Raw genomic sequence first — 14595 nt, forward strand, 5'->3', positions numbered from 1 at the left:
AGTTCTTAATTGTATTGTAATCTTTATATTTGTCCGTTTTGTGGAAAAGCATCATTGTAATAAGATTGGTTATTGCATTGCTGCTTTTTAAAAAAATATCAGATGTTTGATGGTATTCTATATTTGGAGACCTTCTTAGAATAGAGCTATTAAAATCAGTGGGACTTTAGACATTACAGTGGTACCTCAGTTCACGAACTTAATTCGTTCCGCGACTCTGGTCGCAACCCGAATTGGTCGTGACCTGAATCAAATTTTCCCATAAGGTTCAATGTAAATACGGTTAATCCGTTCTGACCCCTCCGAATTTGGTCACGACCGGATTTTGGTCACGTCCCGAATCAAATTTTCCCATAAGGTTCAATGTAATTATGGTTAATCCATTCTGAACCATATGTATTTTTTTTTAAAACTGCAAAAATATGAAACAAAATACAGTACGAAGAGAGAGAACGCTAACCTTGCTCGACGCGACTTCTGGCGTGGAGGACAGGAAGGCGGGTGGGGAGGCGATTATTGCTTGGAGGGAGAGTCCCCCTCCCTACAGGAAGCCACGACCACGTGTCACGGGAGGGAAAATGGCCGCGGATCCTGTTCGTCACCCGATCCGGCGTTCGCGAACGGAAGCAAAATTTTGCGAACGGAGCTGTTCGTGACCCGAACTGGTCGTGAACAGAAATGTTTGTGACCCGAGGTACCACTGTACTTGTCAACTGATTTCAGTGAATCCAGTGTGATTATGATTATATCTCGACAAAACCTACAATCACTTCCTGTATTTAGAAACATTGGTGTACATGGGGAGGGGGGTCCACAAAAGTCAAAATGATGGAACTGATTGTACATTGAAGCCCTACACTTTTTAAATAGGTATTATGTATAAAAGCAGTGGAGCTTAAATTTACTATCTTGACTTTTTTGACCCCACCTCATGGATGTTTCTGTTTGGAAGGCAATAGATAATGGCTTTCTTTAAAGATTTCTATGCACTGTTCTGACTGCATAGTCTTTTCAACAATAGAGCAGTTAATTACTAAAGCTCTTTGAACAGATGGCCATATAGGAGAACTACTGTGGCACATGACCTGCATCTCTATCCAGAAAGAGAATGGGATATAGCAGCTTCTAACTATGATCTGTGGCAACCTTTGATGCCCAGCTGTTGTATCCATGTAGAAAGATAACCCTTAAACTTTAAGAGTTGGGTTGATAGGTGATAACTTACAATCTCTCAGTATTTCTCACTTTTTCTTCCTGGTACGTTAACACTTTTTAAATGTCCATTTCTTATCAGTGCAGGAATGCAAGAAAGATAAGTGAGACAATAATAGAGGAACTTCACAGAGACACACAGTTGAGATAGCCCAGAATTGGACATAGGACCTCGAGTGTTGCTGTTATAGATGGTTCTTCTAAATCAGATTTTGTAACTATAACATGAAACAAATTATTTTATGTAAGAAATATTTCAGATAATGTATTGATTCTGCCTTTCAAACACTGAATAACGTGCATAGATGATGGATTGAAATTGATTGTGTAGTCACATTATTATTATTTTATTATTATTTATTTGATTTGTCCCCGCCCATCTCCCCATAATGCTTTTGAAATCTGGTTTAAATACAATTGGTTTGGAAATATGCAAGCAATCTAACTCCCTAACTCCCTTCCTGTTTCTCTTGTACTGTGGCAAATTTAAGAAGATTAATGCATCTGAATTGTAAAAATATGATTTACATTTATCCATCAAAGTAGAACACAAACTATAGTTAGTAAAATTGAATTGCTGGATAGGAAAGCAGATAAAAATCATGATTTGTAAATTTGGATGCAACATCAAATCTGCAGCTGAACTAGGGAAAGCAAGGTGCAGTTAGAAAGCTGGTTTCTGTTTCTGTGTTTTTACCGTATTTGATTTTCAAAGAGAAAGGAATAATGGTTAAGATTGTTGGTCCATCCCTGACTTCCCACTCAGACTTACATCAAACAGCAAAATAATTTAACAATCATAAACATAGAATATAAAAAATAACCTTTTGTAAATGTTTGTTGTTGAACTGAGTGTCAATCAAGCAGAAGATGATGATGATTATTTATTATTTATTTTCAGCCCAGAGGGTAGAGAAGGTTAATCAGCCCAAATAGAAGGCATGGAATGAGATGTTCATTTTTTAAGTTATCTCATTACACAGAAGCACACTAGTTTATCATGTTTTTGGCCAGCCCCATTGCTTCCCAGAAGACAAGCCCAGCTAACAATTTAGCTTATTAGGATTAGGATGATACTTCCAGGATTCCAGCTTGGCCTGATAACCAAACAGATGGAATAGGAGGATTTTAAATGACTAGAAGCTTTGCAAGTTGTATGAAAATGTGGAATATTCTCTAGTTGTGCTTAATCATGAAATGTGTTACATTGGGTTGATCTCCCAGAGAACCCATTTAGCCTAATGGCACATTGAAAGGCAGTATAACTGAATAATCTGCACAGTAATGGCAGTACTTTACTTTTGGCTAAAGTCTCTGGGTTAAGTGATGTGTGGCCAGTTTAATGAGTGAAAACATCTAGTATTTTAAACACTACCATGTTAAATTTGTTACATCAATTTACAAAGCTAAAGACTTACATGTCTTTTTTTATTTCTATATGTTGACCTTTTTTCTTAAATACTTCAGAATACATAGTAGACAGAACAGAATTGATAACCATCAATTATAATTAAATCTACCTGAACTCTGATAACCTGCTGTTATGTTACAATAGAGTAATGAATTACCACTCACTTGTACTGCCTGTTTGATTTGTTTTAGTAATCATTCATACACCAGTATTCATTCGCATTTCGAAGCATGTTCAAATTAAAATAGTATTGTAGACTAGGGGGGAAAAAAATAAAGCCAAACACCCAATGGGAATAAAAAGTTCAACAAAGAACCTATGAGCAGCTAAAATAAAATAAGGAGAAATTTGGATTTTCCTTATTTTCATTAAAATAATTTAAAGCCAATTATGCTGTCCAGAATCACTGTGTGTGAGATTGGCGGCTATATACTGTAAATGTGACAAACAAACAAACAAACAATATGGCTTTCCATTTTGTAGAAGAAAACCTTCAAAATGGCAAGAAACTGCATTACTAATGTTTGACAACTGTATTACCTGAATTCAGTTTTGTGGTCAGATTGTAATCTCTGAACTGCAAAAAAAAAAGGGGGGGGGCTTGGGGACTGCACGTGTTCCTGACACTTTTAAATGAATGTTTTTAAAATTACATTTGTACTTTTAAACTTGTACTTCTGAGTTCAGAAGTAGTTTATCACCCAATGCATAAGGCTACCTATCCAGGCAGCAAAAATCTAGGTGGCCACTAGATGGCAGCAGAGGGTTTTGTTTATCACGTGATCTAGATTTTTGCCACCCACATAGGGAAGCTCTGTAAGTACAAATATTTGAGAAACAAGGGATCTGTGAGAATATCAGTCTATGCTTACAACAGGTACAGTAAATGAAAATTAGATTAGTCTAAACTTTATGTCATTGAAGCCTGTAATCTGGTTCTGTCTTTATCACTGGCCAAAGCTGTGGTTGCTCAGTCACTTCCAACTCTTTCCTGTTTGGTAGGATTTTCTGTAATTGCCCACATACCATTATATCAGTCACTCTCTCTAAAACTGCCAAATTTGTAGAATCTCTAAGATCAGGGAAAACCCCCTGGTTGTGACTGCTCCCCAGAGATCCTCAAGCAGCATTTGGATTGGTGGGCATCTCCAATTGCTTCTCTGTTCACCCATATGGGGAGGGAATACCTCAAGCATGGGGATGGCTAGCCCCATAGAGGCCTTCTGTCTTCAGCTTCAGATTTTTCATCCTCTTGGACTCTCCTTCTCCTTTTTAGTAATGTTTTTAACTAATGTTTTATGTATTTATATATATCTATGTTTTTAACGTTTGTTGTGAATTGCCCAGAGTTCCCCCATTGGGGGGAGATGGGCGGTTGAAAAATTTAATAAATAAATAAATAAATAAAAATAAATAAATAAATATTGACCAAACAGGTAATATCCCTGAGGACTGGAGAAAGGCAATAATGGTCCTTATTTACAAGAAAGGTGCGAAAGGACACCCAACTAACTGTAGGTCTATTAGCCTATTGAGTGTAATAGGCAAACTCTGTGCTAGGCATTTGAAGCAGAAGTAACAGGACTGGCTGGATTCCAAGTAGGCTGTTCCACAGTAGATGAAATATTTGTGCTATACTAGCTCTCTCTTATATGTGGCTTTCTTTTACCTTAAGTCAGCATTTGATTTGATATGTCGAACCCTGTTATGGGAAAAGCTTTGAAATACCAACATCAACAGACTGTTATTTCTCATTCAGAAGCTACATACTAAAACCTTGCTATAAGTAAGATGTAACCCTCGAGGAGCTCTCACAAGGAATATACATACTTCCAAAGGTGTGAGACAAAGATGTATTTTAGCACTCACACTATTCAATTTTTATATCAATGATATGGCAAAAGTCTCAAATGCCTGTGTTGTCCACGCTCCCCAAATTTCTGGATATTGGATTCCATACTTCTGTATGATGGCAACACTGTGGTCATCTCCTATTCTCAAATTGGACTCAGAAAAGCACTGAATGCTATTACGCATGTCTGTGATGTTGACAAATTAAATGCTATCAAAAGTCCAAAATAATGGTTTCTGACCATAAGGTTAAAGAGCACAGGTGGATGGTAGGGGGAACTAGCATAGAGCAAGTGTCCTCCTTCAGATACCTTGGGACAATATTCCAAACTTCAGGATTCTAGAAAGCCCATGATGAACATATAAATGAAACAACAGCTAGATCCTTGATGGCCATTAGGAGATTCTTCAATGCCAGAGGAAGAGAGTATGTTCCTGCAGTCCTTAAACTATTTGAGGCCAAAACATTGGCTGGGACCTTGTATGCATCACAGGTTGGCCTGTTTGTTAAAAACAACTCCACAGAGGTTATACAAACTAAATTTCTGAGGTCAGTACTTGCCACACCAAAAAGCATCTCTAAAGCAGCCCTCAAACATGAAGTAGGGATGCCCAAAATTGAACATAAGGCTTGGAGGGCACTTTTTTGGTTTACTGGTTGAAACTTCTGTTTTTCCTAGTAGGCCTGGCACTACTGACCCTAAGAAATGACTCTGCTTTTCCATAGGGTTTGACCGTAGAAAATAAATTAGCCACCATTGGCCTATCTAAAGAACAGCTACTCTCTGTTGGCTACAACCAAGTCAAAATGAAGTATATCAAAGGCTGAAGATGCAGAATTACAAACCGAAATTAGCTCTCTAACACAGCTCCAGAATGCTCATCACCATGAACGTCTGCAAACCTGCAAACTATCTGAGCATATTAACTCTTCCCAGCCTAAGGAAAAAATTCTTCAGAGCTAGACGTAATGTATTACTTCTCCCTTTCTCTATGGCAGATACAGTATAATGTCTATAAAGGAAAGACTGTGTCCATGCAGTTCTGGAGAAGTAGAAACAGTCAAGCATGTCTTCCTCTATTGCAATTACTAGAGGGATCTCCGAAAGTACCATATAACATCAAACCCCCATCAGTCCTGCTGTAAAACAGATGAGGTTTATACTAAGCTATTATTATCAGACACCAACCAAGATGTAATAAGGAGAGTTGCCACCTATTGCTGGGCAGCAGTGAAGACATGACCGCCTGAAATAATTTTAGTTTTGTTCTATAATTTATATTTTATTTTTTATTTTTATTTTGTAATAAAAGGATTTGATTTGATTTTGATTTCACATATACTTAATCACTAAGACAATGCTTTATCAATTCTATCTTAACTAAGTAAAGCATGTTAATTTATCTAATTTATCTCTGGCATAGGTTTGATAAGGAGAAACAGAGCTAAATGGCATCAATATTCAAGTGTCTCTAAACACTATTGCCTATGAATGCCAGTTAGTTTCTTCTGAACTTTAAAACCATAAGCTTGACTGATATCCTATCTTTTAGATTATGGGATCATCTTATAGTTCAGTAATAAAACCTGTGTTTGCATTGTCGTGCTTAATTTTATATCAGTGTGGAACTTAATAAGGAGCTTGTGGGTTATTTTGTTGGCTTCCAACTTACTACATCTGCTTAAGAGCTAAAGTGTGTATTATTATTCAACATTTGGTGAATAACTTGTTTTCTTCTCATAGAACTAAATGCCAATGTAGAAATACACTTCTATATGGTCTTCATTTGTTTGTTTAATGTATTTTGCTTTTAACTCAATAATGAGATTATAATAAATCTATAAAAAAAACAGACTACACAATATGCACACAGATATTAGGATAAGAAATAAACATTAATTACCAAAAGCTTGGTAAAACAAGCAGTTTTTTACTAACCATGTAAAAGCCTATAATGAGAGAATTTAGTTGTATTAGGCCTGGATTGGTGTTGCTACTCTCATAAAATACAAATAAATAAATAAATAAAATGCAAAACTACAGTTATTAGAATATATTTCTAATGAGTTTTTCCAAGTTATTTTACTAATTGTGGAAATGAGACAGGTTAATTAGTGACTTCATGTCTTAACAAATGGAACTTTAGCCCCCCTCTAAATTTCTGCTACATCTTCTATTGTCTGAATATTACCTAATCATTCCAGTGGCATTTATCTAAAAACTAAGCTAGATGTGTCATTCATCTCCTATGTTAGGATTTATTAATTTAAATTGTATAAAAATGAATTATTGAGGAATTACTCATTTTAAAAATGTAGGAAGTGGTCAGTGTGGAAATCTGGAATATATTCAGATTTGGTTCTTCTCTCTCCCTCTGTCTCTCTCATGAAAAGTTTTTTCATGTGCAATTCTGTGTTTCTTTTGCCTCATCTTTTAGGGAATTAGAGAGCTTAACATCTCTGCTGCTTCCTGTTTTGCTGTGACAATTCCTCCTTGTACTTACAAACAGAACTCAGCTTTGCATCCCATCCCATCCTGTTGATTTCTCTTTGGTTACATGGTAAGCGTATTTGCTGTGTATACGGCTGGAGGGTAAAGTCTTCACCATCATCATTATCACCGTCTTTATTATGATTCCCCTAACAGTAACATTGAGCACTGAAATCAATACTGCATGCCGATCCAGAAACAGTCAGACTTTCCTGATGATAGGGGAAAGGTGGACATACTGAATTAGCTCTGGAGTTAAGCTTTTGCATAACTTTTTATATAAATAAAATGTGAATTAAAATATGCGACAAAATTAAATCCATCAAATCTAATAAAAGAAATAAAGAAAAGCAAAGAGATCTTGGACCATAAATCCCATTAACCAGGCCAAAGAGAAAATGCGTTAAGAGGAAGCTGCACTGTATCTTTTTTGCATTGTCTGTTGGAATAATCTTTTTTACTCATTAAGTGGAGTGTTTAAAAATCCTAGTATTTCTGAAACAAAAAGAATACACAGCCACTGAGCTAGCTGATTTTTATACCTTCTTTTTCTGAGTATTGTCCCTTACTACAATACAGAGCCATTTCTTTGTTCTCAGAAGCAAGCAGTTAAATTGTATGTAAATGTATGCAGATTAGATGCTGTCTAATAAAGAGAGGCATTAAATGGAAAAATATTTAGTTTGGCAAAAGAAGAGAAAAGAGAGGAAAAGAAAGCAGGTGTATTTTGGAAGAAATAAATGAATGAATTGTTAAAAGCCCTCTAACTTTGGATGAAGATTTCTAAAAAAGACTATTTAAAATTCTTGAAGGAGGTTTATTCTTTTGTTCTTCCATCCTCTTCCAACATTGTATATGTTACATATACATATAGTGGTTATATAAATTTGACATCTTTGACATGCTGCATTCAATTTCTGTCTATTTATGTGACTATCAGCTGTTACATCTTTTTATAAACTTATAAACATGATGGCCTAGGTGAATAGGACACTATTTTCATATAGCTCATGTAAAAACAATTATGTTGAGATAAATTATATCATAATATAAGCCTCCATTGTGGCTACTAATATACCTTACCTGTATTAGAAGATGGTTTATAGATTATAGTTCAGACAGCATGAAGTCTTGGTTATCAAAGGTCTGTCTGTCTGTCTGTTTATCTATCTATTAATGTAGATTCACTGCAGTTTGCACACATACCACAATAACAAAACCATACTATACATTTAAAGCAATAATCCCCTGCAGTCTCTCCATGGTGAAAAAGCAGTGAAGTGCAAATGTATGCTCTCTGAAACAATTTTGTCTTGATAGCTTGTATAAAAATTTCGGAGAACCGTCTGAATTTGTAGAGGTAGGTTATTCTACAAGAATGGAATACATACCAACTCAGTAATAGCCATTAGTACTGATGTTTCAGTAAAAGGAGGAACCATCAGTTTTTTGTGGTGCAAACCCAAATTATGTTATCATCATCATCATCATCATCATCATCATCATCATCATCTACACAGTCAGCCAGATGTTTAGACTGGATTTGGCATTTTTATACACCTATCGAGTCCTTCCCAAGGACTGGGATAGGCAGATGTTGTTTGATGGGGTTAAAGGTATCGTCACAGGAAATAAGTTGTTCCAAGTAAAGCTGCCTTTTGCAATTGACTGATGGTGATTTTGTCAATGCTGATGGTCTTGAAGTGATGCTCCAGATTTTTTTTTTATTTTTATTATTATTATTATTATTATCATCATCATCATCATCATCATCATCATCATCATCATTATTTTATTAAATTTATGTGCTGCCCGACTCCCAGAAAATCCATATTCCAGTTAGGATCAACATATTTAACTGCAGGCCTTAGAGCTGCCTCCAGCTCCTTGTGTGGCCCCTTGAAATTTCCTAAATTTCTTAGCAAAATCCTGTTTTCTTTATTGCGACAGAAGCGGGAAATATTAAAATTCATGATTAGAAAGTAATTATATTTACATTTACGTATAAATGAAATCACCTTTATTTATGTGGCCTGGTCTCACCTACTAGTTTATGGAGTGTGGCCCATGACATGGCAGTCAAATAACAAATGTGGCTTTTGGTCCAAGAAAAACTAAGAATTGTAGCTAGGATTTGTAGAAATGGGAGTTTTCTTTTACTGTAAGCTAATGACGTGATATTACTCATTTCATAATATGTTGTAACATAAGCCTCATTGAATAGATGCAAAAGGGAAAAGGGTGAGGCTGTAGGTATAGCATTCTGAACTATCTCTGTTAGCTCCAGCCTTTCTAAGGAATAATTGTAGCTTTAGGGTGGAGTACTTAAAGAACACTATCTCCATTTAAAAAAAAATCAAAACACGTTCTGTGCCTGAAAGTTTGGAAAGCTAATATAATAAGTAGTAAACCTTCTCAAGCTTCAAATCCATAATTTGACTCAATCTATTTTCTCTCACTTTTTCTTTATCTTTAGTTTTCACACTTAAATATTACTGCTGAGAACCTTTGACTAACTATTCTGATCTGGAAATGTCTTGAAAATATGGTGGTTCTTCATGATCTTGTTTAAGTTTGTCTTTGTATCCCTTCTCAGGATTGAGTTTTTCAAGCACACTGTCCATCTTTATTCTTCAGCTCCCCAAGACCAAAACATACTGTCATCTATCATAATGTCCAGCTCTGTTTGTGAAATTTAAATATTCTTCCTTTGTAACTAGAGTGTCTTTGGACCTAGAGATCTCATTCTCTGGCAATCAGATTTCACTGAATATTTCAGTCATGTCTGTACAGTTTCCTTTCCAGCAATACAAAAGTAGTTGGCCATTATTTTCTTGTTTATTTGATCTTGGAGATCCTTCTCCCAGGCGAATTGACTTTCTCAAATCTGCACAGCGTATTTACAGTCACCCTATTGCATATTATCCTTAGCTTCACTGCTCCCTTTACTGGCTGAAGTGAACTTATTTGGAACTTCCACTCATGGTAGCATTACTTTCAGGATAATTGAAGATACTGAGTCCCTTTCCCCACATTAACACATTAATTCCTCACAAGGATGTTTAAAATACAGGTAGTCCTCGTTTAAGAATCACAATAGGGACTGGAAAATTGGTTGTTAAGCGGGGCAGTCATTAAGTGAGTCACCACATGACTGGACTCAATTTTACGACCATTTTTACAATGGTTGTTAAGCAAATCAGTGTGATTGTTAAGCAAATCACGTGGTCGTTAAGTGAACCCAGCTTCCCCAATGGACTTTTTTGCCAGAATTTGCTCAATGACCATGTGATTTGCTTAATAAGTTCAGTGATTTGCTTAACGGCTATCATAAAAAGGTCACAAATAGCTATCACATGATGGCAGTGGGTTGGTGTGACAGTTTGCAATAGTTGTAAGTGCAAGTACAGATTGCAAAGCACTTTTTCCAAGGCCATTGTAACTTTGAACTGTCGTTAAATGAACTGTTGTTAAGCAAAGACTACCTATGCATGTATATTAAAATAATGTTTTAAAAATATTCATACATGCACATATAGCCAGGAATTGGCATAAGTCCCATAAATTCTGGAAAATATTCCCTCAGGAATATTGGAAGTTTAATCATCTTTCTCACTGTAGTACTTACCACCCACCCACAAATTTAATATTTTTCTGCTACAATCAATAGCTTGCTTCTTTACTCATAGCAATAGGACTATATTTTTAAAGGTAAATTGAAGGAGAGGTTTTCTCTATGTGTAGTAATTGCTTTAAGAGAATTTTAATTCATTAAGCTTTAGATACTGTATACTGCAATGTCTTGCTAGTTGCAAATAATATTGAATCAGTACAAAATGTGTATTTCTTTCATTTGTTCTTTCTTCCTACCTTCCCACACAGCCACATACCCCAAATTAAAGGGGATTTATAAATACAAATTTAAAGCATCAAAATATGTATAACTGCAGTCATAACCAATTTTAAAATAAAATCCCTTACTGTCTTGTTGGTCTCTAATGTCATTTCTATTTTGCCAGAAATGCTATAATAATATAATGGTTATACCCTTGCCTTGTAAATAGAAGATTTCAAAATCTTGTTCAAATGTTGACAGAATTCTTTTAATTTACTATTTTACTTTCCCTGATTTCATACATTGTTTTCTGGGACTAAAAAACAAATAGTGTACCATTGGAAAAAATAAGTGGCTCAGGCAAGAAATACAGTAAAAATTACAAGTTTCAAACCAGCAACCTTCTATTAGCAAGGCAAATGTTGCAACTCTTTTACTATTATAGCATTCCTGATAGAAGTAGCTCTAAATGATGTTAGAGACTGTGGCAATCATTGACTTAGTTGAAGGTGCATTCCTGCTTTGTGAGGTAACCTGAAAACTGAACGAGTCAGCCTGTACTGAGGTACAGCATGTGAGGTGAGATAAGTGGAGGAAAGAGTTTAAAAGCACAGCAGGAAAACACAGCCAGAGACTGCAGTTCCAATGAAAAGGATATGAGTACAGAGCCACATCATCCCCTCCAAAAGTAGTGTCTAACTTTCTTTTGGCAACAGGACAACTGGGTAGCCTGGGTAAGACTCAGATTAGAAAATGGGGTGATCTGGTAAAAACATGTAGAGATGTATATAGGGAAATTCAAACCACTATTTTCACATGTAAATTAAAGGCAATAGGAGGATATTTCCAATACACAGAGTTTTAATATTTGCCTCTGTACACTGGATGCAAATTTGGTAATGAGTGTTTTTTAAAATTTAGTGATATTGGAATATGTACTAAAATGCTTCCGTTTAATGATTTATCTGTTTGGATAACTAGTCTCTAGTTATCATCCCTAGAATTTATTGTTCTCTGGATAACTGTAAATTTATTGAAACCATTTCTGCTATAAGTGCTCACCAACTAAAATGATTTTAAAGAATAATAGGTTCTGTACTAAAATAATTCTGGTACTAGCAAATTGCCTGTTGGCCTAGCAGTTATTCATATTATCTAGTTATTGTTGTTGTTGCTATTATTTCTTTTTAATTATGCAAAGTGCTAATCAGTTTGATTATGCACAGTGCTAATCAGGTTAATTATGCAAAGTGCTAATCAGTTGTTCTCTAAGCACATGGGGAGTGCAGAGGTGCTGATGGTGAATAGCATTGCTACATGGGGGTAGTCACGGCAGTCGTTTTCTGTTAAAAAAGAAGAGTAAGTGAAATGATACGAAGAATTTTGTCTGTTAAAATTACAACAATGAAGAGAGCTGTGTGGACAGGGGTTCTAGGAGATGTTTGAGTTTAAAATACTTTCTTTACTTTCAGATTGATTCCTTTATTAGGTTTGAATTTATTGGTACAGATCAAGACAAATGAAGAGAATTTTTTCAGACATTATGAATTTCCAGAAAACTAGAATGTATGCAGTGTTCAACATTTCTAAATATGTTCATTTTATGTATTTGTGCAGGATTTTGGCCATTATTTCTGTGTATATCTTTTGCAGCAATAAAAATAACATTTGTGATTGATTCCTTATAGTAAGAGACTCAAATAAGAGACACACATATGAGAATGATAGAAAATTAAGCAATTTCACTCTTTGATTAGTCAGATAGCTTATTATTAGGTTGTTTTTTTTAAAGGACTTTGGGTATTGAGGTGATCTGCTCTCTTCTCTTAACTAAATGCTACCTTTCTTATCTAAGTTGTTTTTGAATAAAAACATGCACTGATTATCATAATCTGTGATTTTTATTTAACTTCTTTTTGAACATTTGGTTTTTAGTGAAAGGAAGAGCTGTGTCCAAGAGGTTTTGAGTGAGCATCTTGAGAGCAAAAAGGCTTACTCATTTTTAAGAAAATGCTTATAATTTTCCATTTATAAACCCGACCTTTGTAAAAATGCTGAGTTGAATACTGGTTGAATACTATGAAAATGCATGTATGAATTTGATAATAGACTTTGTACCAATCTGTGGAATTTCTGTGGAGCTTCATTTAATATCTCATTAAAGTTAATATGAAATGGGCAATAGTTTTAATGTATGTTTAACTTACACTGATAACACCCCCCCAAAAAATAGAAAAAAAAGGGTGGGGGAGCTGATAATGATGGTATGAAGCGGGATTTAGGCTTTCTAAAATAATTGTAAACAGGTTCTTTTTAACCTCATTTTAAACAGACACAATTAAAAGTTTCTAATTTTAGAATGTAAGAAAATTGGTTGGTCCATTCATACAAGGACAAAATCCTAACACAAAAAGAAAGTAAGTCTCCTGTTAGTAATATAAGGCCTCTAAACGTGTTGCAGTCAAACTGTGATTCCTCATACACCATCAGTTAATGTTAAGTCTTGGGCCAAGATATGAGTACCCATGAAGAAAAATGTATTTATTTTTATTTATTTATTTTTTAAATTGGAGGTCTTCTAAAGCATTCCCCTTCTGTTTCCATGCACACACACATGTATTTGTCTTATGTGCACTTGTGTACACCAATGAGAAAGGATGGGGGCACACTGAATTTTTAAAAATTAATATCTAGAAATCAGAGGCTGTTCTTTTTCTATCCCTGAATTTCACCCCAGAATTGACATAAGCCCTGATGCAAGAAGCCACTGAAGTTCTATTGAAATATAAATAATTTTGCATTGAAACTTATAGGTAATTTGAATGCTATTTCACTACATTTTAATGTGATTTTGAAAGTTCAGCTCTTGGAGAGACTTAATGACCATGTTTAACAATGTTGGGGATACCAAAGCTCACCAGAGGGAAGGAAAAGTTGGTAGATCAGGTTTCAGAAAGGGAAGAAGGACTTCATATGTCTTACTCCTATCTTTAAAATTCTATTCTTAAGGTTCTGTTCCATTACTTTGTTCCTTATTGGATCAGGTCTGTTAAGATAATTAGTGAGATTCAGGGAGATTCAAAGATGTTCCACATTTTTGAATTTTCAGCTATAAAATGAAAGTAATACTCTAACCTCTTTAGTTACATAACTATAAAATTTTCATGTGCTACTTGACCTAGTTGTTCATAAAGCATAAACCTTCTAACTTCCAACATTTTATCTATGAACTGCAGAAAGTACTGCGTTCATAGACAGACATTTCTGTCTATATTTTTATTAATAAAGATTGAACAAATAAGATTGCTTGTATTTTTCTTACAGGACAGTAAGTTAAGATATTCACCATTTTCATCCTGAAATATATCTACAGAGTTTTGTTTTTTGTTTGTGTTTTGTTATTTATATATGCTACGGTAAACTTTTAGGAGGATTCTTTTAAATCACAAGCAATTGCTTCAACAAATCCAGAATCTTCCATTGAAAACTAGCCCTTTTGAAAAAAAGTATAACAGTTCATAGAGCCTAATACCTTTGCTGCAAGTTACATTTTTACTTTCATAATAGTTTGATCGTTTACATTCAATTTTATCATACCTCTTCTCAAAAGCAATTTACAGTGCAGGGTTATATAAACAGCATCTCAATTGTAGCTTTGTCTCAACATAAATTATTGATTTAAATTAGCATCTTTTTTTAAATTGTCATGAATAGTTCCAAAGAGAACATGGAAGAATCCTGTTATTGATAAAAATCAATTAAATAGGCTATTTTTTGTTAAGACCCAAAGTCTG

The 14595-nt window shown here is 34.8% G+C and overlaps 1 protein-coding gene across 3 annotated transcripts in view; it reads left to right on the top strand.

Moving 5' to 3' along the window:
* The window catches only part of ZBTB20 (zinc finger and BTB domain containing 20), a 527488-nt gene that overhangs the window by 91860 nt on the left and 421033 nt on the right, over positions 1-14595 (top strand). Inside the window, exon 3 of one of the 3 annotated variants that reach the window (XM_088140752.1) lies at positions 6914-7036. The exons of the other annotated variants lie outside the window; for them this stretch is intronic. The gene's annotated coding sequence lies outside the window, so the exon portion shown is untranslated. The remainder of the gene's footprint in view (positions 1-6913; positions 7037-14595) is intronic. 3 annotated transcript variants of the gene reach the window in all.

Source organism: Python bivittatus, unplaced genomic scaffold (genome assembly GCF_059951505.1).
Source record: "Python bivittatus isolate LINGU-HERP-01145 unplaced genomic scaffold, Pbiv_v1 ctg000340_np1212, whole genome shotgun sequence".
NCBI lineage: Eukaryota > Metazoa > Chordata > Lepidosauria > Squamata > Pythonidae > Python > Python bivittatus.